The 20,967-nt window shown below is 48.2% G+C and overlaps 1 protein-coding gene across 8 annotated transcripts in view; it reads right to left on the bottom strand.

Annotated features, from left to right (window-relative positions):
• PTPN3 (protein tyrosine phosphatase non-receptor type 3) overlaps nucleotides 1–20,967 on the bottom strand; it is a 114,905-nt gene that overhangs the window by 84,336 nt on the left and 9,602 nt on the right. The window contains exon 2 of one of the 8 annotated variants that reach the window (XM_066367477.1): nucleotides 6,160–6,220. The exons of 3 other annotated variants lie outside the window; for them this stretch is intronic. The gene's annotated coding sequence lies outside the window, so the exon portion shown is untranslated. Of the gene's footprint in view, nucleotides 1–6,159; nucleotides 6,281–10,748; nucleotides 10,890–16,195; nucleotides 16,215–20,967 lie in introns of those variants that run through there. 4 more of the 8 variants (XM_066367475.1, XM_066367480.1, XM_066367478.1 and 1 more) reach the window with 4 other exon arrangements.

Below are 20,967 nucleotides of genomic sequence, written 5' to 3'. Positions count from 1 at the left end.
TTTAGGGAGCTCCCGGTGAAACTCCACTCTCCTACAGGTAGGACTAGGGAAGACTGTATTAATAATAAAAAAAATTTCCTGGGGCCGGCAGTGGAAGGAAATTTGTTCTGAAACATAAAATTCCACCCACCCCACCTCCTCCACCTTGCCATTTCCAATGAAAATGTCATCAGAAGCAGGAATGCATTTTCTGAGTAATACCAAAAGCTATCAAAAGACAACAAATGTGTTCGCTTCCTGATGCCTCAACCGCACTGAATTTAAAATGTCAAATTTATTGTTTAGCCCATGTCTAAGAATTTCAGGTGGGTTATGACTTAAAAAAAAAAAAAAAGGTACAAAAGAACTATTAGTGGGAGGTGCACATCAGAGCCACCTGGGGAGCTTTTAAAAACTGCCTGTTTTGGCCACATCTGCACAGGGTGATTCAGCATCCTGGGGTGTGGCACAGTCACATTCCTTTTGGGAAGCTCTCAAAGGGTGGGCCAGGCGGTCAAGGGCTAAGAGTAGGTTTTCTGGGCACCTAGGGGTGTGTGTCAGATTGCCAGACTTAGAACACAGGGTCTGCAGAATCTGAGCCATTCACAGTGGGGACACTTGTGGGAGTCAGGCAAGTCCTTCTCAAACACAGAGCTCGTCACACCATGACTCTGGCTAGAAAAAACAAAACAAAACCCCACAAAGGTGATTTCAAATAGGAGCTGACAAATGAAAGCCACCTGGACTGAAGCACCACTTACAGGCACCGATTTTCAAACTGCTTCTCACCTGAGCAGCTCCATCTCTCCAGCATCAGCATGGGGACCAGTGGGTCTTCTGACCTTAACCATGATTAATGGCGCTCCCTGGCATAATCACGTAGCCAGCTGACAAAATACGGGAGACTAGCAACCCAGAAGAGACATAGTTTTTCCTCCTCACATCAATCTCTGTTATATTAAAGCACTTGGAACTTAAGGACAATGTCGTAAGTAGGTATTTCATGGAAGTTTGCAGAATTGTTCTTCCTGCAATTGTTCCTAAAGCAAACCATGGTCAGAGGAAGCCTGATAATAACTGACCATATAATCAAGCCATGAAGTGTTTTCAGATTGTCTTGAAATGATATCTTAAACAATCCAGTCTGGACAATGGAGACTGACTAACTGCCCTGTTTCCTGTACCACAGCAATTGGGGAACTCAGGGTTTCTATGGTTTCCTTTATAAGCCTCTTAATTCTAAACAAAGCCACAACCCAACCGGGAACACTCTGGTCTCTCCAACCACAACTGATTACAGCTACAGCTGATGCATTTTACAATATGGAAGCCAATCTTGTTCTTTGCATACTAAAAAAAAAAAAAAAATCCACCAGTTATGGCTTTAGAATCTGCTCTGCACTGTAACAATAGAGGTTCTACTCTGACCCCAGTTTTTTATCAAAGATCCTTCTTGCAAAACATAGAGGCTACATCTTACTCTGTGCACAGCAGAAGCCCAATAGGTACAGTAAGCGTTAGGGTTAGCTCGTGTAAAGTGCCCACATAATGTGAGACACATAGTAGGTACTCAATTAAAGGCATTTTAATATACCACCAAACTTCTAATGCCACCAGCTACTGACTGTAGATTCTGTATTTTGTAGAGGAGCCTGATTTCAAATACTTTACAAATGTATAAATGTTCCGTTTCTTAAAATTCTGTTTTAATAAAGACAACTTGCTAATGTTAAAAGAGAGTTTTTATAGATAGGAGATATATCTTTGAGCTTCTCTACAAACTCAGTGGACACATTGCCACACAATGCCACGCCTTGGGCACATGAGACTCCAGAGCCCTCGTGCTCAGGGTTGGCCAACGAGGCTTAACCACGGTCCCCTCTGGGCTCCTCACATGCCTTGGAGCGGAGACTGGGAAGGTGATGCTTTATTTCCTAAAAGCCGACATGCTAATCTGGGGATCTGTTTTTTCACAAGCCCATGACCACAGACTGAAAGAAGGAAAGGGAGCACACTCTTCTCCATCAGAGAAAGTTAGGAAGCAACTCAGCTCCATTTTTACCGTTTTAAAAGAAAGTGTTAAGGTTATTTCATAACTCTTTTTTAAAAAATAGGAACTCAGACTCTTTACTTGAGTGCAAGTGTCAGTTAAAAAGGAATGAGAGGAAGCAACTGATTCATAAACACTTAATTTGTAAGGAAACTACACAAGAACCCCAGGTAATTACCTGAATCATCAAGCTGACCGTGCCAACGCTACCACCTAGTGGCCAGGAGAGGAAAACACGCCACCTCCCACCCCAACTCTTCCTCCCAAGGAAACGTGGACAGCGCTGCTCCCTTCTATCTCATCTGTCAGCTTTTTTTCAAAACACCTCTCACAATATATACGGTCTTCTCCATAGCTCGGTTTTCTCCTCCCTTTCCCTAACCCTTCTTCTCTAGTGAATTCAGAAGAGCTCCTCTTCTTCTTTTATTTGGGGGGGGGGGAGACAATTTATGAGCCCCATCAGATACCTGATCAGCTGGAGAGGGACATCTCTAGCATAGAGAACTAATAAACACTCACAATCAGCCATGCTAGACGGATGACTCATCAAATTAAGTGTGCTCCCATCAGACACTAATATTTAATAATTAATGTTTTGTTTCGCTAATATAAAACCGATACCACAGTTCCCTTTTCACTGTAGACACACAGCAGGTAGGCTGCTTTATGGGTTAACCAAGTCGTCAGTGGGCATATACCGCGGCTCTAATAATCGCTCACATCACTCTAATAATCGCATACTGTTAGGAAAGCACAAACCACATGACGGACAGCTTCTAGTTCCGGTCTGTTCTCAGGTCGAAGTTAAACTTCTCTGGAGTAAGTGGAATACTCCCTTCTAAAAATAAAATTTACAGACACCTGGATGGGGACTGATCATTTATCAAGCACTAGATTAAGATTAAAGTGTAAGAATGCAGCCTTTATTAAGTTGCTAAAAAAAGTGATTAAAATGAGACTTTGTTTTTAATCAGAGCCTTAAATAAAACTTAAGTGTACTGAAGAATCATGTTCCTCACCTGTGGTGGCACAGTGACTAAAGCATCGACCTGGAATGCTGACGTCACTGGTTCAAACCCCAGGGTTTGCCAGGTCAAGCCACACAGGAGAAGCAACTACTATAAGTTGATGCTTCCTGCCCCCACTTCCTCTCTAAAATCGCTAACTAAAAATCTTAATTTAAAAAAAAAAAGAAGAAGAAGAACCGCCCTGGCCAGTTGGCTCAGCAGCAGAATGTTGACCTGGCGTGTGGAAGTCCCGGGTTTGATTCCCGACCAGGGCCCACAGGAGAAGCGCTTCTCCACTCTTTCCCCTCTCCTTCCTCTCGCCCTCTCTCTTCCCCTCCTGCATCCAAGGCTCTATTGGAGCAAAGTTGGACCGGGCGCTGAGGATGGCTACATGGCCTCCGCCTCAGGCATTAGAATAGCTCCAATGCAGCAGAGCAATGCCCCAAATGGGCAGAGCATCGCCCCCTGGTGGGCATGCCGGTTGGATCCCGGTTGGGTGCATGGCATGCGGAAGTCTGACTGCCTCTCAGCTTCTAACTTTGGGAAAAAAAACAACAACATATGGGGAGATTGTTAAAATACAGATTCTTAGGACCACCCACAGAGCTTCTGGTTTAGTAAGGACCCCGGAAACTGCATTAGCAAACTTAGAGAGTTTTTTTGAGCTTATAGAAAAGTTGCAAGAAAAAAAGAACTCTCTCCCCACCTTGGCCTGGATTCAACCGTTAACATTTGCCACCTATGTCTTGTTCTGTCTCTCCTGCACCCCTACCCCGTGCTCTTAACTGAACCCTTGAAAACTGTTCATACCGCACCCCTTCACCTGTAAATATTTTAGCATGTATCTCCCAAGAAAAAGCACACTTTGCAACCACAGTGCAGTCATTGCAGGGAGGCAATTTAACATTGATAACATACTTATGCAATATACAGTCCATATTAAAATCTGGCACATTGTTCTGATGATGTCTTCTCTTTCTTTCCTCCTGATCCAGGCTCCAAACCTGGACCTTGCCTCGCTTTAGCTGTCATGTAGAAGTTGTATTTTTAATAAGCACTCCCCCAGGGGACTCTTATGCAGGGGGTCTCAGCATTTCACAGTAGGAAACACTCAACCAGATGATCTCCAGGGTTCCTTTTGGTTTTGACAGTCTGAGCCTACAGCCAGGGGCTTAGTTAGGTCAGAACCCTAGGTCAGTTTTCCTGTCTGTAGTGCAAGTCGATCTCAGAGCTAAAGAGAGTTTCTACAGCTTAGCACTTGGGTCCTGGCGAAGCACTTCCTACAGCGCTGAAGTAACCGACTTCCCGGTCTATATGTCAGTGCCCGGATTAGCACTGTTGTCATAACAGAGGAAGAAAGCAAAGTGAAGATCGCATCAGTTCAGGAAGGATTCTCTCACTTGATATTATATAACCAGATGTCTTAGCTTGTTCCTTCAAATTAGTTCACATCTTTCACACACAGCAATTCTTAACGATTCATAATATCCAAGTTATAAAAAAAGACTACAGTGCCTCTGTTACACACACTTTCTCAGAAATGGGTGAGGGTCAACTACAATTCCCATAAGGAAGAAAAGGAACCAAAGGAAAGGAGACGTATGCCTTTTGTATGACTTATTAGGCTTTGCAAATGTTATTAATGAAATTCAGCCCAACAAATGAAAAATCAGTGACTTCAGCTTTCATTTATGAAATGCCTCTGTATCTTAGAAAATGCTTCCAAAAATACATCTTCACTTTGTTAATTTTAAATTATGTGCAGCTGATAAGCAAATTACCCTACAACTGGTACATGAAATTTAATTTTCCTCATGACTTTAATTCTCATAAATTTACCAGTATTATCTTCTACCACATTTTCCTATTTTTTTGGCCTTTTTAATTTCCAAAGTACAATACTGTATAACAAAGATAAATGTACTTATTTTAAAAATTAGCTTATAATGTGAATATCACTACTGAATAATTACTAAATTAGAAAAAAATCAATATGTTAGGGAGGCACTTTCATATTTATTTCTAATTCCACATTAAAGGCAATAAATTAGTTTTTCCTGAGCCTATAAACCAAAAAATTAATTTTTAAATAACTTTTTTTTTTGCGACAGAAACAAACAGGAAAGGAAAGAGATGAGAAGCATTAATTCTTCGTTGCGGCATCTCAGTTGTTCATTGCTTGCTTTCTCATACGTGCCTTGACTGGTGTGCTCTAGTAGAGCAGTGATCCCTTGCTCAAGCCAGTGACCTTGGGCTCAAACCAGCAACCTTTGGGCACAAGCCAGCAACCTTTGGGCTCAAGCCAGCAACTATGGGGTCATGTCTACGATCCCACGTTCAAGCCAGCGACCCCACGCTGAAGCTGGTGGGCTTGTGCTCAAGCCAGCAACCTTGGGGTTTTGAACCTGGGTCCTCTGTATCCCAGTCCAATGCTCTATCCACTGCTCCACCGCCTGGTCAGGCATTAAATAACATCTTTAAAGCATAAAGCTTGCTAATGAACACAATAATTCCAACCAACAATGGAAATATTGAATCACAATACTTATTTTTAATTTGGGTATGTGTATATAAAAGTACTTAATACCTTTTATTTATAAAAATGCTTCCGTGAATGCATTTATGAAAGTTTTAAATTCTGACTTCACATTGTCCACAACCAAAGGGGAGAAAATGCTCACACAGTCATTTTAAGAACACAGCTCTCACCACTCAAATTATCTTGCAATTATTAACCCTAATACCCCAGAAGTACAACCTTGGAATCAAATCATTCGTTCCATAGATCCTGTAATTTGTCCAAGGGGGTAGATCTCTAACCAGTCCCCAGGAAACTGGGTGGAGTGATTTGTACAAGTAGTTTATTCAAACAGAGACCCGTAATTAGTGTCCTTGTTCTCACAACAACTTCAAAATGTCAAATAGTTTTCTTATTATGGAGTCGGGTTTATTTATAGACTCGACACCATGACACTTGCAAAACTAACCAAATAAAAAGTTATACTTGATACTGGGAGGATAACAAGAAGTAGCTCTAAGCTCCCTGAAGGGCAAGATAAAGAATGCTGTGGGAGCTGCAGGCAGTTGGGGAAAGAGGTAATGTTGCTATAAAGAGAAACCAACCTCTTATGTTCCATGAGCGGAGTTCTCAGGGTTGGGATGGCTGACTTCAACACAGTCTGCTCTCAAGAGATCAAAAACATCACATTAAACTTGTGAGTATATTAAATTAAGTCATCACCTGCCCCCCCCCCCCCCCGCTTTTTTCCAAATAATCACACAGAGGGAAGAAGCCCAAGTTTTAAGAGCACAGCTTTCAAGAGGCCTGGCAGGGCCCCCTCAAGTCTCCTCCCAAACATGACCCCTTCCTCCTGGAGGTGACACTCTCCTAACTTTTCACATCACTTTCATGAGATTTTTGGAAGTATTTTTTTAATGTTTAAGGAAAGGTTATCGTGGTGCAGTGCTAACCCCCTCCCCACACTTCCCGGGACAGTCTCAGTACCCACGGGCCTGCCTCTGGCAGCCTGTGTTGCGTGGACTGCAGAGACATGAGAAGGGCCGTGACTTGCCCCACCCCAGCTATGTCTTTGCACGGTGCCTGGTGAACTTAACTTCTCCCATTACCTGCCGATTTTGTGAACCCAGAAACGTTAAGAGGCCAGCAAGCTTGCCTCCTGGGAGAGAAAGGGGACACGTGCCAGGCCGAGGAGGAACGGAACCAGATCACTCTGAAGAAAACGACTTCCAGGACTGAGCAGCGGACAAGCCAGCCCAACAGCCTGCAAGCACCGGGCCAAACTCCCCTCCCAGCTGCAGGATGACGATGCCACAGACCCCACTGGTCTTATTTGTTATGATTTTAGTCTTTATTAGTACTTTAGTGAAGGGGTTCCGGGCCACTGACTCAGAGTTCACTTCCTGGGCACCTGCTCTGTGCCAGGCCACAGAGTGGGGTGGGGTGGGTGGATGGGTGCCTGGAGTTTCAGGTTCTAAGGGAAGGAAAGCCCCCGTGCGGGAGGAACAGGTGGAAGGCTCCCGGCCAGGGTGGGGTGCAAGGGGGAACTGGTCCACAAAGCCTTCACAGGAAACCTTGCAGGATGAAGGGAAATGGGCCAGGCAGAGGCAGCCCCGGAAAGGGCGCGGCATGTGCGAAGGCCTGGAGGAGAAATGCACAGGCGTTTCAGAAGCTCCATGCAAACCGATTTGGTAGGAGTGTCTGAGGAATGACTGAAAGCCCAGGTAAATCTCAGCGAACAGATTAGGTTCTTTAAAAACCCAAGAGGCTGTGTGTGGCACAGAAGAGAGACTAGGGTATGGTGTGAGGGAAGCTGTGGGAAGGTCAGCAGCGATGGAATCTGGCAGAGACCCAGGCTGGAAGCCCAGCTTGGTCACTTACTAGCTGTGTGAACTCAAGAGTGATCACTCTACCTCTCTGAGATTCAGTGTCCTTGTCTATAAAAAGGGGGGGATATTGCCTGACCAGGCAGTGGTGCAGGGGATAGAGTGTCGGACTGGGATGCGGAGGACCCAGGTTCGAGATCCCAAGGTCACCAGCTTGAGCGTAGGCTCATCTGGTTTGAGCAAAGCTCACCAGCTTGGACCCAAGGTCCCTGGCTCGAGCAAGGGGTTGGTCTACTGATGGCCCACGGTCAAGGCACATTTGAGAAAATAATCAATGAACAACTAAGGTGTCGCAATAAAAAACTGATGATTGATGCTTCTCATCTCCGTTCCTGTCTGTCTGTCCCTATCTATCCCTCTCTCTGACTCTCTCTCTGTCTCTGTAAAAAAAAAAAAAAAAAAAAAATGTGGAAACTATTAAAAAAAAAGGGGGGGGGGGAGACATTTTCTCTTCTTCTCAAGGTTGTTTTAAGCACTAAAAATAGTGCTTATGCAAATTAACTGGTACCCAGCAGGGCCCAATCAATGGTACTTATTTTTACTACTATCTTTACTGTTTTTAGACCCCAAGGCTTCAAAGGATGGAAGAAGAAATGAAACAGAAGAAACAGATTTTGAATAGTCCAGGCTGCATAAATATGGAACAGACAGCCTTGGCAGAGAGGGGACTCCCCGTCACTAGAGGTAACCAAGCAGCGAGGCTGAATAAAACTGGAAGGGTAAGAGAGATGAACTCTGACCTTTCATGACCAAGATTCTATTGTGACTTGTTTCAACAGCGCCAAAGTTAATTTCTAGACATGTAAGCCCAACTCAGAGCAGCAGTATTCAAAACTGGATTGTCTTACATGGATTTCTCAGGAGAAATAATTCTAAACACATACTTCATACCTCCATCTAGGGGGAAAAAAGAACTAAAATGGCCCATCGAACCATGAAATAGGGCATAAAATAACATGAACACACAAAAAGCAATAAGCAATGCTTAAAATATACACAATAGATTATGTTTCATACTGAGCAGTTTCTACCTGAAATTAAGCTAGTAAACTCTTTTCCTTCTCCCTCTGAACAGTTCCATCAGGTCCCAAAGAGACTGAAAAACAGGATGGAATGAATTTACTCTACAGGGACATGAATCAAGTTGCATAAACTTGACAAAAATACTGTGCTAATATTTGCCCTCGGGGCAGAGACACGCCCATTTGGTTGTCAGTCCATGATATTTCTATCTTAGGCTCCAGTCCCCACCCCTGTTGGGCTTGGAACAGCAGAAGCCTTCAGAAAACAGCTAAAGTCACTTTGAAAGGTTTGAGATGTGCTAATCGCAGCGCATCCAGGCCAAGAAGCTGGAATCTCACAACCGGGCCATCCTGCCAGCTCCGAGCCTGCCACGGCATCTAGAGCAAGTGGCAGCCTGGCCAGAGAAACCCAATCCCCACCACCAGCAGGTCTCGCCATTAATTTGATCTCAAGGAAATACAGAAAAATACCTTCCACCCCCTCACCCCCCACCCCCGCCCAAGCATCACCCTATTTGTCACAAATCAACCAAGCGACCTGAGAAGTCACGACTCCATTACATTTCAGTTGGGTTTCCCAGCTTAGAGCCTCTGGGGCTCCTCCCGGTTTTCAGACCCTTTGCCTGTAAAGTTTTAATCCAGGGCAAGGGGCACCTCGGGTTATATATCAGGTACAGTAACGCTGCCAGCGCCTCTAGAAACCAAGATAAAGTGTATTTCTATGTGGCCCAGTCAGAGTCCCAGGGCTTCAGGTCTTGGTGAGATGGGCTCAGGAAATGAATGAAAGGAACCTACCTGCATTAACTCTAAGAAAGGCTCATAAAGGCATGCCAACTGCTACTCAGAAGAGCAGTCTTCAGGACTAACTGGGCAGGACTATCTCTTGCTGCTGCTACTGGTGCACGTATTTGCAGAGGCCTACCCCGTGCTGGGAGCTGGGCATACAGATACAAGCCACTCCCTAATTCCCAGGAGCACCTGGCAGTGCGGACCAGAAGCTCTGCGGCCTGGGGACCCCCGGGAGCCAGGGGTCTCAGCAAGTCAGGGCCAATTGGGGGTCTGAGGGAACAAACCGGACGTGGCACTCCCATGCTGATATGACCGCAGACAAATTCACTTTCTAAGTCTCCGTTTACTCATCTGAAAGTCATTGTGAGGAGCAGTGATCTCAGACCTAACCCAGCACAGGGCCTGGCTCACTGCAGGCACCTCCTTACTCCATCTCCTCGGAGTACTGACTCCTTTCAGTAGAGTATTACTGTTCTTCCCACCCAGCTTGCTCCCACCCAGCCTGTTCCCGTTCCCAGGCTTCCCGTCCTGAGGAGCAACCCAGGGTCCTACCTACAGGGCTCCAGAGTTTTCCCAGTACCTTCACACCCATCACTCCTGGCTCCTCCTCCTGACCGGGCCAGCGGGCAGCACTGCTGTCCCCGCTTTGCAGACTGGTACATCAGACTCAGAGAACCGTGCTCAAGGCACAGTGGGCCCCTGAGCGAGGCGAGAGCCCTCAGCTGGGTGCGAGGCATCACACACCTGCCCACCGGGTCCACTGGCTCACCTGACTGGCAGGAAGGTGAATTACAGGTGATTCACGGAAGGGGAAAGGCTCCACTTAATCACTATTGTCTCTAATTTATTGACTAAAAGTATGACCTTACCCTTTGAGATAATCTTCATCAACATTCCCCACAGCTTACCCGCTGGTAAATTTCCTCTTAAGGAAGAAATAGTCCAGGAAACATTTTCTCCTCCAATTAATTCTGCAACTTCAGAAACCTGAGTAATGACTTGGGTATTTACTACTATATTACCTCTGTTCTAAGATGACAACTAATTTAACAGGTATTTCAGAAATTTTAAAGGAAAAAGTACACCCCAAGTACCCTTAGATCGCAAAGATCGGGAGTCTTTCAAAACTGGGGAAACAGAACAAAATGACTTCCTCTCACTGCTGCAAAGGGCGTGGGCTGGCGTAGGTGCAGGTGACCTGCGCAGGCCCTTCCAGCCCCACAGGCTGCCACCCCCAGGTTAATTATTAGCAGCGGGAGAGCCGGAGTGAGCCGCCTCATTTCCTGAGGCCCGCTTTGGCTTCAGCTTTGGTGTGGGGGACCCTCCAACCCCCTGACCAGCTCAGAGCTCTCCTTCCAGAACCAGCCCCCTTCTACCACACCAGCCTCCAGGAGTCTCGGAACTGCAAGGACTCCCTGATAGGGGCCCAGGTGCACGCACTACAGCCCCCGGGAGGCTGGGCTGCTCCATGAACTTGAGCTCAACCAGTCCACTCACCTTCAGGGCAGATGTGCTGGCTCTAAGCCAAAGCTCTCATGAATGACAGCCAGGAGGATGGGGGTCTTGACAAACTCGGGGGGTGGGCATCCTGGGTGTGGCGGGAGCCTAGGTCTCCAGGAGGACCCAGGAGAGAGCCTGATAGCATTTAGGCCCCGAGGATCTTTCAAGCCGCTGTGGGTGGGAGGAGCAGCGCAGGATCCACCTCCACAAACACAGGTGGGTTCTGACTCCATAAGGTAACTGACCCTAGAGGGGAAGGAGGAGAGGGCACCCTCGGATACACTCAGGTCAGATAAAACCAACCAACAGCCCTGTCTTGTTTCCTTGGGTGTTTTAAAGTTGTATTTGTAAGGTCTCTGTACTCACACAGCCCACTTTCCCATTATCCCACTATCAAACATTTGTCCAGGTAGTTCAAACACTTCACCGGCATTTGCTGTTCTAGTTTGACAATATTCTACCCAGTGGAATCATAGCCATGCCTAGGTGTTTGATGACTTCTCATTAGTAGGGCTTATACTTCCAAAAGAACCCAGAGTAAACCCAGAGAGAGAGAAGGAGCATGTGACCAAGGGCAGGCACAAATGTCAGCGAAGTGAGGCCCAGCTGAGGCCTGCTTTAGGGCCCAAGCACCACAGAAGGGGCCGGACCACCGCCTGAGGAAAATGGCAAAACAGATGAGCAGGTAACTGATGATTTGGCTAAAACCACCAGACTTACTGTTTCCTGTTTTTCCTACCAGGCAGAATAATCTTTTTATACTGGGAAGAATGAAATTACAGGGGATGGGGAGGCATCTCCTGAGCCTCCCCCATGACCCACGACACTCGACGCCTGTCACCTCATTTGATTCCCACATCAGGAGAGAGAAGCTGGCTAAAGACTGCAAGGACCATGGCGGAGGCGACCTGGCTCAGAGCAGAACCCAAACCCAGATGCCCCTAACAAAGTCTATCTCCTCCCAGACGGGCACGACCTGCTCTGGTCTTTTTCATCGCGGTCAATCAAATAGACCATAGGTTTTGCCATTTTAACCATTTTTAAGTATACAATTCAGTGGCTTTAATTACATTCACCATGTTGTGCAACCATCACCACTATCTACTTCCAAAACTTTTTTATCACTCCAAACAGAAACTCTGTACCCATTAAGCAATAACTCCTCATTCTCTTCCTCCCCCAGCCCCTGGCAACCTCCACTTCCTGTCTCTATGAATTTGCCTAGTCTAGATCTTTCATAGAAGTGGAATTATTGCAATATTTGTCCTTTTGTCTCTGGCTTATTTCACTTTGCATAACGTTGTCAAGGTTCATCCACATTGTAGCATGTGTCAGAACTTCATTTCATTTCAAGGATGAATAATACACCATTGTATGAGCAGGCCTAATTTTGTTACCCATCTGCTGGACACTTGGATTCTTTCCACCCCTGGCTACTGTGACTAGCGCTGCGATGGACACTGCTGCACGAGCATCAGCTTGAGCCTCTTTTCAGTTATTCTGGGGGAATATCTAGAATTGCTGGATTATATGGTGATTCTATGTTAAGCCTTTTTGAGAAGCCATCAAACTTTCTACAGAAGCTGCACCATTTTATACTCCCACCAACAGTGTGAGAGGGTTCCAGTTTCCCCACATCTTCACCAATACTTATCTTCCTTTTTCTTTTCTGATAGCTATCCTAGTTGGTGTGAAGTGACTGCATCACTGCGGGTTTGATTTGTTGATTTGCATTTCCCTAACGACTACGGATTTGAGCATCTTTTCATGTGCTTATTGGCCACCCGCTTAGCTTCAAAGAAATTTCTATTCAAGAACGCTACCCATTTTTTAATTGGGTCTTCTTAACTTGGCTGGTTGAGTTACAGTTCTTTATATATTCTAAATGTTAAACCATTAACAGACACATGATTTGCAAGTATTTTCTCTATTCTCTAGGGTGCCTTTTCACTTTCTTGATAATGTCCTTTGATGCACAAGTGTTTTTAAATTTTGGTGAAGTCCAATTTGTCTATTTGTTGCTCATGTTTTTCGTGTCACATCCAGGAAACCATTATTAAATACAAGGCTCATGAAGATTTACTCCTATGTTTGTTTGTTTATTTATTTATTTTTTGTATTTTTCTGAAGCTGGAAACGGGGAGAGTCAGACAGAGTCCCGCATGCGCCCGACTGGGATCCACCCAGCACGCCCACCAGGGGGCGACGTTCTGCCCACCAGGGGGCGATGCTCTGCCCCTCCGGGGCATCGCTCTGCCGCGACCAGAGCCACTCTAGCGCCTGGGGCAGAGGCCAAGGAGCCATCCCCAGCGCCCGGGCCATCTTTGCTCCAATGGAGCCTCAGCTGCGGGAGGGGAAGAGAGAGACAGAGAGGAAGGAGAGGGGGAGGGGTGGAGAAGCAAATGGGCGCTTCTCCTATGTGCCCTGGCTAGGAATCGAACCCAGGTCCCCCGCACGCCAGGCCGAGGCTCTACCGCTGAGCCAACCGGGCAGGGCTCCTATGTTTATTTTTTAATAAGGGTTTTTATGGTTTTAGTGCTTATATTTAGGTCATAGATCCATTTTGAGTTAATTTTTTATATATGGTGTGAGGTAGGGTTGCCCTGTTTTTTTTTCTGACCAGGATCCCTTTCCCACTATGATCCTCTGGCAGAGCTAGCTAGCATCACTGCACTAGATCATGAACTTCATGAAGACAGTGTCTGGGTCTTTTAAAAATCCTCACTATGGTGTAGGCAGCCAGCCCAGTGCCTACCCAGCAGGTGCTCCATAATGAACTGAGATAAATGGGTGGTTGAGTGGATAAACTCCACCCCCCAGGTACAAGACCACCCACAAATGGCTGAAAGACTTGTTTATAAGCTAAATATATTAAGAATTACATATATATCCAATATCGGCATTCACACTTTCCCATCAGTTAAACTAAAATGACCCAAGATTTAACTAGCATACTTAACTAATGACAGGGCAGAGGGCCCCACTCCTCAAAAGCTCAGCATGTCCTTACCAGCTTCCTACTTCAAGTTCCTCATTGCACAGAGGAGGACCCTGTGGGGCTCACGGAGGCAGTGACTTCCCAAATCCTGGGCTTCAACACCCAGGGCTTTCCCCACCAAACCCAGGCCTCAGTGACCACCCAATGCAGACCAGCAACAAAAAGGTATGAGATTAGTCTGAATTCCTTCAAATGGTTGGAGTGGCCCTCTGGCTCCAAAACCTCCTAACAACAATGACAAAAATGACCCCTGGGTCCTAGACCTTACCCTGCCCTCGTCACGTAGCACCTCACCCGTGCTCTCGGCTCCAGCCACACTGTCCCTTTTCCTGTCCCTGGGTTGCACACAGCTCAGTCCCACCTCAGGTGTTCGCACCTATTCCTCTACCTGGAAGACCCATCCCTCAGACATCCTCCACCTGGCTCTCCCCCCAACTTTCTTCACGAGTCTGCCCCAATTCTCCCTCTGCGAGGTCTCCCCATCACTCCTCATCTCCCCTACCCTATTTTTCTCCTTAGCATCTACCACCACTGGACACATCACAAATTTGTTTGCTGCCCACCTCCTCCCAAGTCCTATGCCCTTACCTCCCACTAGAATGAAATTCCTTGAAGGCAAGGACTTTTTATTACTTAACTGCCATATCCCTAGCAACTGGAACCGTGCCTGGCGAATAGGAAGTGCTCAGGAAGTATGGGTGGAATGCATGGGTCGGGAGGATAAGATGGGGGCCACCACCCTCAGTATTTACCCTATCACTAAGTATGGCAGAGGGCGAGGCAGGCAGCTCCAAACTCACAGAGGAGCGCCGCCTGGACCCTGGAGCCGCAGAGGCCCACAGGCTGTCCCGGGCTCCTGAGCTGGGGACATCCTGGGTAATCAAACACCTCTACACATCTCAGTCAGGCCCAAAGTACTGGCAGCTGCTACTCTGCTGACCTGGCCACAGAGAATGGAGCCTCTCCCCACAGGCACTTAATAAATGCTTGGGAACTGCACACACAAATGAATAAATAGCTAATGCACGCAGGCACTTTAAGAAGGCTCTTGTCTGTGCTGTTAACAGCGTATCACTCCAACAGTGCTGGGAGGTGGTTTGACTGAGTGATTCCATTTCTAGGAACTTACCGTCGGTTTTATTTGCAAAGATGTTCCTCCTAGACACATTTATAACATTGAAAATTACAACCAAAAAAAGCAGATTTCCAACCTTAGAGAGTGCCAGTTAAGCAAGTCACATTCTGTAGGATGTCCAAGAAGACTTCATAATGACATGGAACATGATTAGAATAGGTAAGTAAAAAAGGCTGGTTATAAAATTATCGTCTATCTACAGTATGTCTATCCCTATACCGTACGTTTAAGGGAACTCACAAATCCCTAAAGATATAAATGTTAGTTTTTCTATCCTTTCCACCTTTCTGAATTTTCTAAATGGTCTACAAGCAATTATGAGTTAAAATCAAATTGACAGAACTTTTTAAAATGCTGTCACCTGACGCTTTACTGGTGTCCAGGGTGTGTAACTGCTAACACCTCTGTCCCAAGTCTGCGGCCTCCCCGCCTGTTCCTGCATTCACACAACCCTGCTTCCTCCCAGCGCTCAACCCCAGCAATCTTCCCAACCCTGCCACAGCGCTGACCTTGTCACCACATCTACAACGGCTCCTCTCCAGAAATCTTGCTCCAGGGCTGGGATGCCCCACCTGACCCTCTCCTGGCCCACAGACCCCAGTCCAGGCCTGACCCCTGCACTTCCCAGCTCTGTGGCTGTGGGCAAGTTACTGTACCTCTCTGAGACTCCACTTCCTCCTCAGGAAAATAAGGTTGACCCCAACTCACAGGGCTCAGTAAGCCAGTAAGCTAATGGTCCCCACCCCGCAGGGCTTCTGAGGTTCAGGGAGCTGATGTCCCAACCTCACAGGGCCCTTCTGAGGTTGAGGTTCAGTGTGCTCACAGCTGTGTGCTCGGTGTTTTTCAACCGCCAGTCCGTGGGCCGGTCTGCCAGGAATTTCATGCCAGTCGCGAAAGAGTTAACCACCCTGTTGTGTATAGAGATCATAGAACCAATGACTGTAGTAGAATTCGCTTCAACTCAGGGTGATTTCTGCCTTAGTGGCTCCCAAAATAATTCTCCTATTTTCACGGATCCCCAAGTATAAAAAGGGTGAAAACCACTGTGATGCTGCCCCGCCCCGAGCCCCAATCTGCTTGTTCTGCCCAGCCCAGGGAAGCTGAACTGCTTATCCTCAATCTGTCCACATCGGGGCACCTGTCCTCTTCTAAAAGCGGCTGGGGAAGAGCCGCTCTGCCTTGGCCCTCAGACCACACTGGTTTCTTGACTCTCATCCCCACTCCCCTGGTGAACCATCCACTCCTTCAGAGAACTCACGGCCCAATGCTCGAGCCTCAAGGCCAAGGACCCAATGCAGCCCCAGCACTCACCCCTCCGGAGTTTCCACTCCACCTTCTGAGGTCCCCCTTGGCATTTCACCTGAGATCCTGCTGGCTCCTTAAACCATCTGCCACCATCCACACCAACCTCCTCCCGGGCACCCCAACCCAGAGCTTGGCTCTCAGCGCTCTCTTAGTCACAGGGCTTCACACATTCTTCCTTCCTGAGCACCCCGTATTCATCCCTCCCTCTGACTCCTTAGGCATTTAACGAGCACCCACTGCAGCCAGGCTCCGCGGCAGGGGCCGGGGTTCAGGGCTCAGAGGCTATCTCAGGTCCCAGCCCCCTGGGAGCTCGACGGCTTGTCAGAGAGATGCACGAACAGTCACTTTTCAGTGTGTTGTGCTATGAAGACAGGTGTGTGCCACTGGCCGCTGGGGCCTTGTCTGGGGTGTGACCACAGCTCACCCGGGGACAGCCTCTAGGGGGATTCTAACAGCACAACTAGACCTTGGAGAATGGAGAAGCAAATAGCAAAATACAACCACCCAGTGCTTATTCCAAAGCCCTCAGGGGTCCCTACTGACCCCATCCATCACCATCATAATCTGATTCCAATCTCCCCTGCCAGTCTCCGGACACTTGGGTGCACCTGCCATGTCAAAGTATCCCCATAGAGCTATGAGCTGTGTTTATGTTACTTGCTCTATAATCTCTTCTCCACACCTCCCCAGCAAAAATCTTGTTCTGGACCAATGCCACTTAAAGTGGGCCTCTGGACTGGTGGCATCAGCATCACCCTGGTGCTGATTAAAAATGCAGAGTCTCAGGCCTCCCCCCGGACCTATAAAATCTGACTCATCTCAAATATTAAAGTTTGAGAGGCTCCGCTCTGTACCCCAGATCAATTCTCTCAGGCCTTCACTCCCTCCTCCTCAGCCCCCCTGACCTTTGCACCCCAAGGACCCCACCACCTCAGCCCCACCGCCCACGGCAGCACTTTTATAAGTCACAGCTCTCCCCATCTCTGGGACCTCTGGCTCCAGCTGTGGACACGTGTCACACTATGGTCCTTCCGTCGAGCTTAGAGAGAGACAGGTGGCAGGCAGTGACCGACAACCAGCACCCCCTGAGTAACTGTCACGTGCCTTGTTGTGGAACCTCCTCGGTGAAGCTGACATACATGTGGTGCAGAGTAGGGCGGTACTGAAACTGAGACTTAGGAAGCTCAGCTGGGGTCAGAGAGTTCATGGGGGTGGGGTTGGAGTTGAGCCCAGGCTCACAACCTGCAACAGTGGGCACCACAGCCTTGCAGAGAGAACCTGTATGGAGGTGGGGAGCAGAGGAAGTACTTCTGCATTTTGTGTGGGGAACGTCTCTCCACTGGCTGAACTAGAAACGAGAGAACAATGGGAAAGGCAGGCAGAGGCCAGGCCCTGAAACCCTTCCCTGACCAACTAAGGAGCTCAGACCTGCAGGGGCAGGGAGGTAACTAAGTTTTCGGATCAGGCTGGTTAAAAGCGGCCACATCCTTCCCTGACATCCATCTCATCCCCTCAGCCCCACAAACCTGATCCAACACCTTGGGGGAGTTGCTTCTCTGACCCTCCCAGTGCAACAAATGCAGATAGACACCCAGTGCAGCAAATGCAGATAGACACCCGGTGCAACAAATGCAGATAAACACCCGGTGCAGCAAATGCAGATAGACACCCGGTGCAGCAAATGCAGACAGACACCCAGTGCAGCAAATGCAGATAGACACTCCGAGTGCAGCAAATGCAGATAGACACTCCCAGTGCAGCAAATGCAGATAGACACTCCCGGTGCAGCAAATGCAGATAGACACTCCCGGTGCAGCAAATGCAGATAGACACTCCCAGTGCAGCAAATGCAGATAGACACTCCCGGTGCAGCAAATGCAGATAGACACTCCGAGTGCAGCAAATGCAGATAGACACCCAGTGCAACAAATGCAGATAGACACTCCCAGTGCAGCAAATGCAGATAGACACTCCCAGTGCAGCAAATGCAGACAGACACTCCCGGGTATACCGGGCTCCATCTCCTGCCCTCCATGGAGTCTCTTTGCTCTCCCACGCCGAACCCCAACTTCCGGAAACCTCCATAGCACAGCCGTAGTAACAGTCACTAAATGGGCCTCCTGTGACCCTCAGCATCGCCCAGCTGTCAGGAACCCTTCCCTTCCTCTCCCGTCATTGGGAGCACCTTCCCCAGAAAGGACGGAGGCACGGTCCACACAAACCATGGCCCTACACTGGGCTCCTAGAGGGAGACCCGAGGCTCACCCTCCCTTTCGGCCAACATCCTGAGGAGGCCCAGCTGTGCTCTGGGGATGGAGCAGAGTAAGAGACACCGCTGCCCGGAGAAGGTCCCCTGAGTGAGCCCAGCCCTGAGTACAAACCCCAGTCAAGGAAAACATTCCCATGACTCCCTCACCCCCATACCTTTGTGTGCCTGGACCTATTTGGAAATTCTTAAGAAGCTGAAGCCCTTCTTAGTCTTAGAAAATGTCTTTCAATGACAAGTAATCTCTGCAACAACGAATCTGCTTCTACGATTAAAAACGGTTATAGTAACATTGTATAAAACAGAAACCTTTTTAACATAACACAAAGTTTTAAAATTCTCACATTATTTATAAACTAAATATAGGTTGGCAGAACTTTGTGAAACACAGACCTAGAGTCTGGCTAAGCAACATGTGGTCTGTAGACTAGAGCCCCAATGTCAACGGCTTGTTAGACTCCTGGAATCAGAATCGCATTTTACCACTAAAGCGAGGGAAGTCCTGGCTGAGAGCACATGGTTGGGGGGGTTCAGGCAGAGACGGGGGTGGGGGTGGGGGTGGGGGTGGGGGTGGGGGCAAGACCAGATGGAGCCAGGTTACACGGGACCTGCAGAGAATAAACTGATCTTACGTACTTTTGTAGGGGACATTTTCTGGTAGCAATGTAAAGGAGGCAGAGATGCAAGGGGCCTGTTGGGGACACAAAGCAAAAGTGGAAAAAAATGGGAGGAGCTTAGGAACAAACCCAGGGTTAGCAGGGTGGGAAGGGAGTCTCTCAGGCAGCTCTGCCCAGAGCAGGTGTGCGGGTGAGTGAAGCGTGACCTGTGACCCGTGACCCTGGGGCTGCACAGTGAAGACTTCTGGAGAGGGTGTTTTTAAGGAAGAAGTTGCTGAGCTGATTTGGATGTGTAGTGGGTCAGGGGGAGGTGTTTGGATGTGATATATGTACATAGGACCCGAACTGCCCAGAGACGACCAGGCTGCAGATGCAGACCTGTGAGGTCCTGACCACACGGGTCAGGTGAGTTCACTGAGGAAAGCCGGAGGAAAGGGAAGAGCAGAGGATAAAGGGAACAGACAGCCTGAGGAACGGGAAGAGCAGAGGATAAAGGGAACAGACAGCCGGAGGAACGGGAAGAGCAGAGGATAAAGGGAACAGACAGCCGGAGGAAAGGGAAGAGCAGAGGATAAAGGGAACAGACAGCCTGAGGAACGGGAAGAGCAGAGGATAAAGGGAACAGACAGCCAGAGGAAAGGGAAGAGCAGAGGATAAAGGGAACAGACAGCCTGAGGAAAGGGAAGAGCAGAGGATAAAGGGAACAGACAGCCAGAGGAACGGGAAGAGCAGAGGATAAAGGGAACAGACAGCCGGAGGAAAGGGAAGAGCAGAGGATAAAGGGAACAGACAGCCTGAGGAAAGGGAAGAGCAGAGGATAAAGGGAACAGACAGCCGGAGGAAAGGGAAGAGCAGAGGATAAAGGGAACAGACAGCCAGAGGAACGGGAAGAACAGAGGATAAAGGGAACAGACAGCCGGAGGAACGGGAAGAGCAGAGGGTAAAGGGAACAGACAGCCGGAGGAAAGGGAAGAGCAGAGGATAAAGGGAACAGACAGCCTGAGGAAAGGGAAGAGCCGAGGATAAAGGGAACAGACAGCCAGAGGAACGGGAAGAGCAGAGGATAAAGGGAACAGACAGCCAGAGGAAAGGGAAGAGCAGAGGATAAAGGGAACAGACAGCCTGAGGAAAGGGAAGAGCAGAGGATAAAGGGAACAGACAGCCGGAGGAAAGGGAAGAGCAGAGGATAAAGGGAACAGACAGGCAGAGGAACAGGAAGAGCAGAGGATAAAGGGAACAGACAGCCAGAGGAACGGGAAGAGCAGAGGATAAAGGGAACAGACAGCCTGAGGAAAGGGAAGAGCAGAGGATAAAGGGAACAGACAGCCTGAGGAAAGGGAAGAGCAGAGGATAAAGGGAACAGACAGCCGGAGGAAAGGGAAGAGCAGAGGATAAAGGGAACAGACAGCCGGAGGAACGGGAAGAGCAGAGGATAAAGGGAACAGACAGCCGGAGGAAAGGGAAGAGCAGAGGATAAAGGGAACAGACAGCCGGAGGAAAGGGAAGAGCAGAGGATAAAGGGAACAGACAGCCGGAGGAACGGGAAGAGCAGAGGATAAAGGGAACAGACAGCCGGAGGAAAGGGAAGAGCAGAGGATAAAGGGAACAGACAGCCGGAGGAAAGGGAAGAGCAGAGGATAAAGGGAACAGACAGCCTGAGGAAAGGGAAGAGCAGAGGATAAAGGGAACAGACAGCCAGAGGAACGGGAAGAGCAGAGGATAAAGGGAACAGACAGCCGGAGGAACGGGAAGAGCAGAGGGTAAAGGGAACAGACAGCCGGAGGAAAGGGAAGAGCAGAGGATAAAGGGAACAGACAGCCTGAGGAAAGGGAAGAGCAGAGGATAAAGGGAACAGACAGGCAGAGGAACAGGAAGAGCAGAGGATAAAGGGAACA

This window comes from Saccopteryx leptura, chromosome 2 (genome assembly GCF_036850995.1).
Source record: "Saccopteryx leptura isolate mSacLep1 chromosome 2, mSacLep1_pri_phased_curated, whole genome shotgun sequence".
NCBI lineage: Eukaryota > Metazoa > Chordata > Mammalia > Chiroptera > Emballonuridae > Saccopteryx > Saccopteryx leptura.
Note: the sequence above shows the minus strand (reverse complement) of the source record. Positions and strands in the feature narration are given on the sequence as shown.